The 15,495-nt window shown below is 28.0% G+C and overlaps 1 long non-coding RNA gene across 1 annotated transcript; it reads right to left on the bottom strand.

Annotated features, from left to right (window-relative positions):
• Positions 1-491: 491 nt before the first annotated feature.
• On the bottom strand, positions 492-3,634 carry LOC119686129. The gene is made up of 4 exons (XR_005252877.1): positions 3,528-3,634; positions 3,384-3,465; positions 636-772; positions 492-565 (listed from the first exon to the last, which is right to left on the bottom strand). It is a non-coding gene; the product is annotated as an uncharacterized LOC119686129 (long non-coding RNA).
• Between the last annotated feature and the right edge of the window lie 11,861 nt (positions 3,635-15,495).

The raw sequence follows: 15,495 nt of genomic DNA on the forward strand, positions 1-15,495 counted from the left end.
ACCCCCACATTATTTGATGAAATATTGCTCTTGTTTAAAGGTCTAACTTTTTCTAATAAAAAGATTAATATTAATACACATTAATAAAAGAAATATTAATAGAAGTGTTATAAAATTAATTAGTAGATACAGATTTACATAAAATAATTAACAACGTTAAATTACAAAGACCTATGTTTTAGTTATATTATATAATAATATATAGTATAGTATACCATACATATGTAGTATAGTATATATAGTAAACCATACATAATGAACACCAAATCAAATCTATTAGTTACTTAAATATGTTTGTTTATTTGCTTTCTAATCAAGTCAGAATGATAATGAATTAAAAAAGTTCTATAATTTAAAGGTTTGTTGTCACTTTGGCGATCAAGTAAAAATCATTATAATCTATTTAACTAAAAAAGGGGCTATATTCGACAGTTTTTTTAATTATTCTAAAATATATACTAAAACCTATAAACAAAATGTATATTTTCTTACCTTCACAATCGTCTGTTTGTCTGTCTGTCTGGTTCTTTCTCTTTCTGTATTTAGATACAGAACTACATATTAACTGAAATAATATGGAATTTAAATGTGGAATATATATAGAAAAAATTGTACTATTGAAATTTGAAACTTACAACGATAAGCCAAACAATTAGTTTGAAAACTATTAAACTGACTATGACGATTGTGTTCATTTCTGAATTATATATTTTTTGGATTAAATTTTAAACGTTTGCGTACACTTCTTTAAATGTGACTGTCGTCGAATGAACTGTAAAATATATTTTTCAATTCAGTTTGATTAATTTTGCTACAATGAATCGATAAGACCAACAGTAAAAGAGTACGTATATTAATATTGGGAAAAATGATAACGTTTAAGTTCGTCATCTGTCTGGACTAATAAATATGTATAAAATTATAGTTCAAGTGTAGTCCTCAAAACCTAATCGAAGCTTATGAGAATTTACTGAACTTACCGAATATTAATTTTATTGTTGTAATAAAAAGTTAAAAATAGTTATTTAATTGTATCTTAAATATATTTTAATCTAAATAATTATCTTATGTATTTCTTGACTTGTGGTAAATATGTTTAACTTGTTTACGTTATTGAATATTTATGCAGATTTGTACGTCATAGAATAATGAATAACAAACATAATCTTATTATGATTTTATTGGGTATTTCTATGCGTATAGACCATAGATTGAATAAATGTATATAATTATTATATTGCGCTAACGTATCATGTTATGTATTTTTTTTTGTAGAAGAAAAAAATTACTAAAATAAAAAATAATCTTATTTCTAGTATGTACTCGTGCTATATTGTTGGTAGAATTATTATTAGAAGAGACAATGGCAAAGGTTTTTTAACTAATCTAGACAATCGAATGTTATGGACTCCAATCGCTTTAATGAAATCTACATGAAATTACTGGATATGCTTTTCAAATATCATTATATTATATATTATATTATCATTATATCATTATCATACATATTAGATAAAGTAGGATAAACGATCATTATTATTTATGTTGATATATACGTAGTCAGTTCAAATTGAATACAGCAGACGTTTATTATAACGAAAATGCAATATAGTGAAAGTTTAATTTAACGAACTATAAAATTCTAACATTGGCTCTAATTTACTATATAGAAAAGTCGAAGATTTAACAAATGTTACAGAAAAACATTGCGAATATCAAAGGGAATCTCCAACTGAAATAACACCCAAAATACCTTACAAACATAGCCCATATTGGGCTATAATATAATATGGGGTAGTTTCACACACTTTCCTCCGAGTCAGTGGTGGAAGTCTTCTCAATTTACAGGAAAACAAAAATTTTTGGAAACGTTGAGTTATTCTAAAAATAGTAGATTTCGGTTATAAAATATAAGATTTTGTTAAACGAAATATTAGCGCAGTGTTACCTCTAGTTCGAAAGTTGTAGCCCTTTAAAATTGATTATAGCTAAATTGGGTTAATCTATTTATATTTTTAGGCTCCACGATTAAGAATCATGACAAGTAAAATATATATCTTTGATATTGCTAGACTAATTGTTACATATGGATCAACCATCTGATACAAGAAAGCTGAGTAAAGGACGGTGATAGATAAACCACGAAAGCTGCAAAGACTAGCCTGCATAATGATAAATAGAGCGATGAGAACCACCACGACAGCAGCCCTTGAGATTGCATTGCGGATCCCCCAACTCCACATACTTGTAAAAAAGGAAGAAATGACCTTATAGCTAAGCTACGGTTGACTAGTTATCGATCAACAAGCTTACTCGATAACTCCGTTCTAGGTAAGGAAATGCAAAGAGTGGAAGGACTGAACATCACCATATCTGACATTTGCGCATCTAAATTTAACTTTCACCAAACGTTTCGTGTACTAATACCACACAGAAATGACTGTGAACGGAATATACCTCCATTCGTTGGAGACTGCCATTTGTGGTACACGGATGGCTTCAAAACTTTGGAAGGAGTGGGGGCGGGAGTCTATGGTGTTAAACCACAAAAAAATATTTGCGAGTATGAGTCAAGAAAACTCAGTTTTTCAGGCGAAATACACGCAGTTGAAGTATGTTTAAGAAAATATAAAGACAACCCCCACCTCAGAGAAAAACATATATATTTTCTTTGATAGCAATCAGCACACCTAGTACTCCGCTCATCTCGAGTAACTTTAAAACTCATGTGGGAATGCTTTCAATTTCTCAAACATCTTGCTGAAAGGAACAGGGTCCACTTAATATGAATCCCAGGATACAGCAGATTTGAGGAAAACGATAAAGCCGATGAACTAATCAGAAAAAGGGGCGGCCTCATATTATTTTAACCCAAGACCGTTATCAAATTTGAAATTAATGAATGGCTGGAAAAAACAGCTCAGACTGATTAGAATTACGTGAATGTTTGCAGACAAGCTATAGAAATCATGCAAAATCGCTAAAAAAAAGCAGAACTAGGGAGCTGCTAATGCTGAACAGCAAAGGTATTCGGCTTATCACAGGGTTTCTCAGTAGCCATTACGAAGTTAAGAAGCATCTATCGAATTTAGGTATCATAAGAGGCAATAGCTGCAGATTTTGTCACGAAAAAGAGAAAACAGCAGAGCACGTTTTGTGATAGTGGTAGTGTAGCTAGATTTAGACTATTATGTGTTGATTTATTTTTTATGGTATATATATATATTAAATATTTGAACTCCTAGGAGAAATATAGGGCCGCATTATGATATATATATTTTGTGATATATTTTTTAAATTTATTATACATTTATACAAAACAATACTTTTATCGTTTGTATACTAATTTTAGTATAATATTTATAAATAAAATAATAACTGACCTGCTATTTGGTGGTGTTCTTGTAATTGGTGAAAATGACGGGCCGAACTATCATCAAACAAACAAATGATTTTTAAAGACCACTACAAAAATTTTAAATGAATATTGTAACAAGAAATTATTTTTAATATACGAAATTACATACTTTCAATAAAATCATTAAAACTAATATCAATATGAGGTACAACCAAAACGGAAAATTATCAGACGGAGGCATTTTTATACTAACAAATTTTGTAAATTTTATAATAATGTAATTTTGTATAATTATACGTTTTTAAAATTAATATATTACGTTATTATTTATAAAGAAATTACTTGACAAATTTCTCAAAGTATAAAATGAATGATATAAGCAATGTTATATTAGTAAAATTGTAGTTCAAAATTATGTACCTATATATAGGTGTATATGTTATGTATAGGTGGCTTTTTATAATATAAATTCATTTCTTGCGTTGTTGATGTAGTTTCAGAATACAAATATCCCTAATTGCAGTATCATTTTCTTAAATAAGATTTGCAATCACAAATATTGATATATGCAGCACAACTCTCCCACGGTGTTTAAGACTGGGCTGTAAGGACTCTTGGGATCAGACATTGTTAATAATTGTTTGAATAATTCGAACTTTTCTTTACTTTAAGCAGTTCGGGAGTAAGCTGCAAGATTAATTCCAAAAGAACTGAATTTTTTTTTGTGTCAATTAATTTACTTGTAAAACAAGAAGTGGCCCAAACCCAAAAAATATCTGAGTGATATCTTTACAGAATATGATAAAATTATTTTATAAAATAATTTTTCTACTATCAATCACTGTTTTCATGTAATCATCCTTTTAAACAAACTACCTACTGTTTATTTAGATATTAATGAACTAATTTACTAGGACGAATTAGAAATAATGGATAAATTAGTGTGTTTTGGCTGAAGAAACAGCAACTCATAAACAGCAATTTAGTTTCGAAGGAGCTTTTAAATAATTTCTAAAGAAGATCTAAAAAATAATTTTTATCTTATTAAATAGTCATGATACCTTTATATATATATATTTATATACCAGGTGTACCGATATGAAATGAGCGTAAAGATACAAATGTTCCGACAGGGAACATTTGTTGTGAACGAGCCTTTATTTCTTTTTGTTTGTTTGCTATGACATGTGTGAAATATATTTAGTATACATCAAGTCATTGAACAGACAACATTTGCGGAAAGCATTAATTTTTTGTTTTCATTTGAAGAAAAGTGGTGCAGAGTCGCATCGAATGCTTGTCGAGGCATATGGTGATCATGCTCTATCAGAAGCAACATGCAAAAGATGGTTTCAACGGTTCAGAAATAATGATTTTGATATGAGAAATGAAGAACGTGGAAGACCGCCAAAAAAGTTTGAAGAGGCCGAATTGCAAACGATATTGGATAGAGATGACACTTTGGGTCAAAAGCAAATGGCAGAAATGTTAAATGTTGCACAACAAACAATTTCTGACAGTTCAAAAGCTATGGGAAAGATCCAAAAGTGTGGAAAATGGGTGCCACATGAATTGAATAAAAGACAGATGGAAAACCGAAAAAACACTTGTGAAATTTTGCTTTAAAGACACGAAAGAAATTCGGTTTTGCATCGGATTGTTACTGGCGATGAAAAATGGATTTATTTTAAGAATCCTAAACGGAAAAAATTATGGGTTAATCCGGGACAACCATCAACATCGACTGCAATACCAGATAAGTAGTTCCATTAACAAAGTAATCATGTGATATTTGGAAAAGTCCAAACAAAATTTGTTTGTCTGGAAAAGTCCCGGTTAGCTTCGGTAGCTCTCAACTCCACAAAAGTGCGCTCGTTCTCTTCTACTTGGGCTACTAAGCGAGCAGGACATAAAAATTAACTATTTACTTGTTATAATTTTTATTAATTGGATATAATAAAAGCACGTGGGTTATAAACCACGTTTTAAATAATTAAATAAAATAAAAAATAACGATTAACAATAAATATTTAAAATAAAACAAAATAAACCATTACGTTATATACACTTTTATATACATAATATTTATATATACTTATATATACATAATATTTGTATATTGTATAAAAATAGTCCTTTGAGTAGTTTTGAGGGTTACGTACCAGTTCTTAAGACAATTAAAAAACACGGTGCGTGACAGAAGGAATAGAACCAACAAATTAGGTAAGTGTGAGGAGTATATTAATAAGAAAGTAAGGAGAATATTTTAAATTTTTATTAATGCTTGCACAAGTATTACTCAGGTGCAGCTAATACTTAGGCAAAATATTGATAAAAAATTTTAATTCCATTTGCTATAGTTTTAATAATAAATAGTTAATTTATTCCTTTTCTATTATTCAGCTATGTAAACTTTAATTCAATCAGTACTTTTAGATTTACATTATAATATATAAATAAATTGTTATATCTAAAAACCCACTTAGATACCAAAGAAAACCCAATTTAAATGTATATATTTCTCTATTCATAATCAATTATTGTAAAATAATTGTCTTTCTTCTATAAACAGTAGGTTTTGCCTCTAATAAATTATTTTATATACGACTTGTTGAAGTTAAAGTCATTAAGATATTGCAGATTTATACATTTTCTACGTTTTTGCTTCCGAACTTATTTTCCATATATTCTAATTACATGTGGTTTTTCCTATTTATGGTGAGTTTCAAGCTTTCGACGTCATATTCAAGTTAGTCAATAATTCGAAATACTAGAAATGCAAGTTCGTTAATTATGTCATAAAAATTTTTTTAAGTAATACAAAAAAAAACACATTACACAATACAAAAATGATATTATAATATTTATTGGCAATAAAGCTTGAATCATTTTTCAAGTAAATGTAATTGCATCTATCAAAATAATAATTGAAATATTCTCTTCATGATTTGTTCTTAAAAATGTTATTCAAGTATCAAACATTGAAAAAATGAATAGAATTGTGGGTTTATGTTTTAGCTTTTGATATAATAGTAGACAATGTATCAATTCAGAGTAAAAGTTGACTGACTATAAAATACCAATTAAATTAATTGTGTAGTCAGTAAACTACTAAAGTAATCTTTAAAATTAATGTCGAGAAACTAATTCCGTAGCTTACCTACAAATCTTTAGTTGAGTATGTTTTAGAACGTGATAGTACTCAAAAAGTTATCATATATTGTGTTTTTAAACAAGTAATTTTTTAATTTGGTTACACCTAGAAAGTATGTTCTTTAAGTAAGTAGCTGGACCGCATGGGAAAAGTGAATCTAACCGACTGCATTTATGAAGATGGATACTGTGACGACGCAGAGCACACCTTGTTTTACTGTAATAGGTAGCTCACAAGTGCAGAAAAGATAATAGCACAGAACCTGTAAATCCCAAAAATATAGTGGAAAAGATACAAACGAACCCAGTGAGTTGACGAACGATACAATTATATGTGATTCAAGTTCTCAAAACGAAGAAATTAGATCTAGAAAGAGGAACCAGAACCTAAAATAAAAAATAGTGCAGAAACTAAGAAAATGCTGTGAAAAAGTTGAGGCCTGGACGTAGAACGAAAATCACAAAAGCATGGCTTCAAGTGGCATTATAAAAGCGACCCTCTTCGAAGTAATGCGATACCGTCTCGCCCACGAGTGCGAGTTTTAGTCCACATACTACATATTAATATTAGGGAATCGGACACACCATTCCGACGACGGCCGGTTTGTCGTCAGAATGGTGTGTCCGATAATAATATTTGCAACATGTATACATTCATAATGCTTTGGCAAATCATCATGCTTAGACTTAGCTCCCATTACAGTTTCGAATTGAAATTATTAATTATTTATTTATTTATTTTTTTATTTCCAAAATCACTGCACAAAAAAAATGTCTATAGACTATTTATAGAAGTTTACAGAAGTTCGCAACAATTTTTTTTAAACACTACAATAAATTATTTGTTTTAAAGAAATAACAACCACAACAAGCAAAAAACAGGTGACCTATTTTTCGTTTGCGATAAACAAAACATTTTTCTGAGTGCAACACATCGGTTTACCACGCTGATTAGGAAGAAATTTTCATATGGTCTCCACAGTTTTTTTCACATCCATTAAGACTTAACCAATATTCACTATAGTTTGAAGAGTACGATAATATTTATGAGAAATTAATAATAATTATTAAAATTTGCATATTAAATTTAATATGAGCGTATTTAATCAGCTTGAAATATGAGTATTGATGTTAATACGCAATTCGGCTTTCATTTATTTTAACGACATTTATATTTATTATTACTTTTTTGTCTCAGTGTAGAAAAAATGTGGAAATTTCTACCGGTTTTTACAAGTTTATTTAGATTTTACATTTAAATTGTATTTACTCAATTGCAGTTAGTAAATTTCAATTGAAAATTAATATCTTTTAAACTTAATAATAATATTAAAATAAATGAAATAACTTGCTTAATAATCTGGTATTAATAATACTCAAAACTAATAATATTCTATATGTATAAATAAAGTGACGAATTTAGGGGTCATGGAGGGGATAAAGCCTCTCTTGAAAATATAAATATAAAAATATAAAAAATATAAAAATTAAATTTTGATGATGACATAGAAACATTGGTGGATTTTGTCAACTTTTAAAAATAAATATATAAAATGAAAGAACATTTATATTTATATATATATAGGTAGATGTATGCTGCTAATTCCTATTCCAATTAATTTCGCAAGCTACAAAAAACTTCTATAAAAAATATATTTCAGTAAATATATTCTCCCTTCCCTCCACATGACATAATTTCAGCTACTCTCCTAATAAGAATTATATATCTAATAACAATAACAATCGCTTCAACCTCAAAAATAGAAAGTTATTATATACTCAAATAATTAGGCCAGCACTACTGTACGGATGTGTAACATACAGCAAAGCCTCAAATACTGCCATAAAGCAATTACAGATAGCACAAAATCTGGCTTTAAGAAGACTAATTAAGATTCCTTCGTATATTAGAACAACAGACATGCATAGAGATCTAAAAATCGACCCAGTGAAAAAATATATCAAGGACGGAACCCTAAAATTATTCACAAAAGTTGACACGTTGCCCAACCCCGCCATAACAAACCTTAAGTCCACCTCAGGACACACAGGAAGATATGCTGATCTACGGTTCATCATCAGTTAGAAAATAAATAAATGATAATGATTCTAATATAATTAAAGTTTAGTGTGGGACAGGGATAAGCCCCCCAGCCACAATAGAGTAAAAGTGCGCAATAGCACTAACTCAAATCACAAACAACAACAAATAAATATTAATTATTTATATATCAATCAAATTGTAAATTTCGTATATTTACAATTTGGTTAACAATTAAGAAATTTGAAGGGAAACACAGCCGAACTATGGATACTAAAGCATTTAAGCTTATTAATGCTATAATTGATTCATATTATGCAGTGGCATATTAGCACTATACGCTAAAATATATGATGACTAACATAAAAACATAAAATAAGCTGGAGTAAATAATATTAAAAAATATAACTCTTAATGTAACTTCTTCACTATTACCGAAACGAATAGCTCTACTGATTGACAATTGTAAATATAAATTATTATATAGTACAATATTATAAAACTATAATATAATAAGATGGATTAAATAATATTAAAAAAGTAACAGTTTAAGAAATCTAAAATTAATTAAATTTTGTTTTATTCAAATAATAATCAGCAAGAAATTTTAGTCAAGAGATACCCAATTTTCTATTAATAGATATTTATTAGATTAATATAAATATTTAATTAATTAAAAGATATTTATCATTTCCAAACAACCACAAACACATAACTCCTGAAAAATAAATGCACTAAGTATTGACGTATCTACTTAAAACGCTAAATAAATAATATAAGAATTTTTTATGGAATTTTCTAAATGACGTCACTTAAGTGTAAAAACAGTATTTCGAATAACAGACGTTCTCAATAGAAATATTATATTGTATATGAGTTGTAAAAACAATCGGAAAAATATCAATCAGAACAATATAGTTTATTTCACAAAATTTTATTTATTGAAAACTATAATTTCTAATAACTGAAAATCATGAAACTAATTCATGTTTATACTTCCTCATATTAATTCAGTTATAGTCAATATCTTTAAAAAATTTTTAAAAATTAGTTAAGATTAGTTCATACATTGTTATTGGACTTGGAGAAATTTTCTAAATACATGGAGAGCACACAATAAATCTGGAAGTGCAAAATCGCGCAATTTAATAATAATGTTTAATATAGTTATAGTTATATTATATTATAACTATTACATATATATGATATATATATATATATATATTATAACAAATAGTAAAATTTATTTGTCAAGAATCAATTTATCTACACATTACACCTTTGGCTGGATTTGAAACTGAAGATAAAAATTAAACTCACAAATTTACAAAAATTATATATATTTATATATATAGTTAATTATACATATAATTATATATATATACACAGGAGTAGGTATTTTGAAAAAAAAACTTATAGAAATTCAAGAAAATAACACACACTTTATAACGAAATTTTGTTGATATTGGCTTTTATCTATTACACTATATTTTTTTTGTTATTAAATGATTAAATTTATAAACTATTAATAATACCAATTCTTTATATATATTATCCGTATTAAAACTGATTTGATTTTTATTCAACTACTTCAATTTATGGTTTTTATCACTTTTAACGTTTTATTTTTAAACAGGTTGTTTATTTAAATTGATTAAAATATTTTGAAAAGATTAAAATATTTCACTGCAATATTTATATATATATATGTAAATATATGCACGGAATTGAAAAAAAATATTTGGTAATGATATTTATTTACGTATCTATGTCGTTGTGTTGATATAACTATAATTTTTTTGCCAAATACAATATTTTTTATATAAATCACAATTAAATTTCTTTACATGTACCATATATTATTTTAATATATATTATTTTATATATATATTATATTATTATTAGTTAATTTACTTTGTATTTCTTATGACACACTGTTGCAATGACCTGCTCATACAATACTGTTTACAGAAGTGAAACTGATTTAAGAAATGTGATTGAACTTTTCAGCAGGGAATACCCTCTCCTAAACCCAAGTTAAATATTGCAAATTATTTAATATTTAAGGTAAGCTGTTATAAGCTTTTAGAACTTTTATCTGAATTTTAATTAAATTAAAATATATAAAACATTATTATCTCAGTAAACGAAGTGTTGCAATTTATTACGTTCTACGTTACTGACCTGTCCGCGTAGTTTGTTCGTTCTCTGAGTCCATAGTATTTTGCATCTTGAATGCTTTGTAAATTATCTATAAAATCAAAATTCAAACAGCTGCTTTGTTATAAATGAGATATTAAAGTTATTCTCGATTACTTACAACAAAAAGTATAACAAATAGAAATGTCAAATAAATCAAATCGCTTATAAACATTTTAGAATTTTCTTTAATGATTTTTTTCCAAGATCACAAATGTAAAATAAAAAAATATTTAACTGTAAATACTTCTCCGCAAACAGTTTTATGTTAATAAAGATTAAAGATACTGAAAAAAAATGATTTAACGATTTTCGGTTAACTAAACCGATACCACTTTCCAGGTTCTATCTTATCTTACTTAGAAAAAAGCTTAATGCGGAAAAGCTTTTGCACAAACGCTCTCGTGACTCACATCGAGGCTCACTTAAGTTTACTTAACGTCTAGAACTGTTCATTTACCATTCGTATTGAATGGTTAGGTTTGAGAAGAATCTGTCACGTTTGCCACTGGTAGCGTGTGTTGATAAGCCAAGCCACATAATGTTTTCTTTTCCTATGCTTTGGGTCACCTGGGTTCTTATCGGAATTAATATAAAAATTAAACAAATAAAACTAAATAAAATTACTATTTAAATTATGAGTTTGTCAAGTTTAATATGGTGTTTATAGTAATAATAACAAACAACACATATTTACATTATTTTTTGCAATAGACTACTTTGTTTACGTTATTTAAAGTCATTTCTTATAAAAGTAATCTTATCAAAAATAAAATAAATAACATTTCAAACTACTTAAACTTTTCATCAACATTAATAAATAAATACGTACGATATGAATAATGCAAAGTTCACTTCCAAATATATGAAACACGTGAAAATGTATGTATTAAACCAAAGCTAGAGACATAAATTTTTTAAATATTATTTACTGAAGTAAGTAAATAAATGAAAATGTTCTCATTACTAAATCGACTTGCATTCTTATTCGTGCACTCTTCACACAAATAGTAATATTGTAATTCAATTATAATTTGAAAAAATTTACAACATAACAACAAATAACAACAATTCACCTGTTACTGATAACTCATTGCTTCGTATTATACACTTAAATGCATTTTATGTATAAAAACAAACCGTTGTAGCGCACAAGACAACATCGTTATTGTTAGAAATTCGTTTTCATTTTATTGTTCATAGTTTATGCTCTTGTATTGTTGCTTCTCTCTCTTAAGTGTTTTGCCACTTAAACAGAATGCAACTTAACTCAAATGTATGGATATATTAAGGATAAAAATAAAATAACTATTTCGAATAGAATAGTAGCGAAAAATTCTGAAGAAAAGTTCTGTAAAAATGATAAATTATCTATTTCGCAATTTTAATTTGGTAATACGGTAATTTGGTTGCCGTGACTATAACAGAGATGTCTTATTATGTTTCGTTGATTTCGAAAAAGCTTTCGACAATGTGGAACATGGCAAACTCATAGAAATTCTGAAGCATTTCCGATTAGATGAAAAGGATATCCGAATAATAGCAAACTTATACTGGAAGCAGTACGCAAATGTTTGCATTGATGGTTACTTAACGCAAGAAGTAGAAATAAAGCGCGGGGTTCGCCAAGGGTGCATTTTGTCACCATTACTGTTCAATATATACTCGCAGACTTTTTTCAAAGAAGCACTACAAGGTGCGACAGATGGAGTTATGTTTAACGGGGTACTTATAAACAATTTGAGGTACGTCATTACCGCTTAGAATAAGAATGCTGCGGTGCTATATATTCTCTATACTCCTCTACGGGACAGAGGCCTGGACGCTGTCTGTCGCATCGATTAATAAACTCGAGGCTTTTGAAATGTGGTGCTACCGACGTATGCTCAAAATAAGCTGGACAGAAAAAGTTACAAATACAGTGGTACTTCGGCGTGTCAACAAAGAGACAGAAATATTAGAGACAGTAAAACGCCGAAAGTTGGAGTTTTTTGGTCATATTCTGAGGTATCCGGAAAAGTGCGGACTACTAAAATTAATCATTGAAGACAGAATTGAAGGTAGACGTGGCCCTGGGAGACGAAAGATATCATGGCTGAAGAATTTACGTCAATGGTTTAATAAAAGTACAAGATCACTTTTTCAAGAAGCTGTAGATAAAATCAAAATAGCAATCATGTTAGCCAACGTTCGAAGCGGACAAGGCACCTAGAAGAAGAATACGGTAACAGTAACATATGTTAAACAAAATTGTAAATCGAAGCATAACGTGTTTAGGTTTGCCGTTTTATAATCTTGAATTTTTAACAACCGCTGAACGTGTTATAATTCTGAATATTTGCTGCAACAGCAGTGACAATATGTATCAGTGATATATATAGCATGATTTTTTTTGTGGTTGTGCTCACTTTATGGTTAAAGAAGCATATCAACAAACAAATTTGTTGCATCTGGGGTAGTGAAAACCCACAATTAACTTTTGAACGATTATTGAATACATAAAGAGTCACTGTGAGGTGTACCATGACATGTATTGGGAATATGGGCAACGCAAAGTGCTTCATCTATTACTGCCCAACATTTGAAAGAATTAAATCGAGATTGTGTGGGTTATGGTGTATTGAATAAAAATAATGTTAATGCTTTCTCTGTACCGGAACTACTTCATTCACAAAATAATAAAATTCAAAGAGTCTATGCTATTATTGTTATTATTAACTTCTCCTCATTTGGGTTCGGACATAAATATGAACTATCTTAGTGTTTTTATAACATTTATAACTATTATAACATTTTCTCTGGAAATGTGGTTTTTTAAAAAAACGTGATAAAAAGCGTCAATTATGATCGCTGCAGTCACATGACTATTACTTTTTTTAGCGTTAAATATAAGATATTACTGTAAGGACGCTGCCATCATAGAAGTTATGTTTTAGCATTTTTAGTTGAAATGTTGTTCTTGTGTACTATAAAGTTTTGCTTATATTTATGTAGAAATATATATTGTAAAAATTATAATATGGAATTTAGTTATGAAGAACTAATTAATTAAAGAGAAGTTATAGTCACATATATATTATAAAAAAATTATTTAATAAAAACATATAGAGGTTTTTTCGAACAGTAGTGAAATACAACAACAAAAATTAATTTTTTTTATTATTTTAATTAATTGAATTTTTGGCTGACCATACAGCTGTTTCGAGTATTGCCAAATACCCATCATCAATGGTCCTGGAAATAATTCTTGTATATATAAACATATATAAATTACATATATAATTTATATAAACATATATAAATTACACAAATGTGAAAAAAAACTATAACCATATATATTATGTTTCCATTATACCCATTAATTTATCATGGTAAATACTGAATTTCCTTCAACAAATTTATTAGAACCTTACTTTTGACTCTCACCGTGTATCACCTGTATCATAGTATCAGGCGTTTTATTTTCTTGTAAATGGAAAGATTATAATTTTCTGATACAAGTTGAGAGATTTTAGTACTGAAAATAATGTTTTGTTAGCAGTTTCAATTTTTTTTGTTATAATACTTTTTATAACGTGTTGAAATATGTAAATCTAATATTTACTAATCTTAATATTTTTTATGCCTGTCCTCTATTTACAAGTTAAAAGCACGGTCGATTTTATTGAAATAAATATTTATATAATTGCACTATTGCCGTCATGCCGTCACAAGTCTTCTCTTCGTATTTCATATATATTTTTGAGAACAGTCGAAAGTGTGATGTTGATGATGGGGAGGATGATGAAAAACAATACCTATATCTTCATTTTTTAACACTTAAGTATTTCTGTATACTTAATATACACTTTTCTAAACTTTTCTTATATTCAAACCTTAGCTGTTGTGTCCTTTAAGTTTTTAACACTTCTAAGGGATGTCATTAGTATTCAACATTTCTGAAATCTGTCTAACTTATCACATGATATCAAATAAGATTGTGTGTATATCGATATTATAATCATAGTACTGCTTCGTTGCATAATTTAATTATTTTAATTTAATATACCGTACACTATTAATTAACAACTTTTAAAATTTTTATTTATTTAATTGCAGAATAAAGCTTGATCAGTTGCCAATTGAGATTCTATTTCTTATTTTCAATAATTTGGATGCCATATCATTAAATGCATTACGGAGCACTACCTATCGTATGCAAAAATTAATTGATGAATATATATTGCACAAGATAGGCGTAAAAATATGTCAAAATGATTTGCATTCAGTTGTATTTAAAATCATTTATGAATTTATGGATGTTGTAATTGAATCAGAAGCTAAAAAGATTGATTTTTTAATGAACTATCATGGAATACATTATGGAAATATATGTTGTGAAATGGAAAACTTTAACGTAGTCGCGGACGTGATGCTTATGCTGCTAATGAGTATAAACAAGAACTTAAGCAAATCAGTTGCGGATATCGCAAATACGTTTTTTCACTATTCAATATTTAAACTAACTAAAGAGTACATAAAACCTGAATATACAAAATATACAGTATGTCTCAATAACGATCTTGACTTTGTTTTTGAAGAGGATCATAAGGACGATTTGGACATTCCGAAAGCATTTTGGTTAGCAACTATGTTCTTGCAGAAAATAGATGTCAACTGGACTCGAAAAAAAGATATGTTTACAATGGGAACTATGGAACAGTACAATAAATCAATAATAAGTATAAAATTAAGTGGGCCCCTG

This window comes from Teleopsis dalmanni, chromosome 2, assembly GCF_002237135.1.
Source record: "Teleopsis dalmanni isolate 2A chromosome 2, ASM223713v2, whole genome shotgun sequence".
Classification (NCBI taxonomy): domain Eukaryota; kingdom Metazoa; phylum Arthropoda; class Insecta; order Diptera; family Diopsidae; genus Teleopsis; species Teleopsis dalmanni.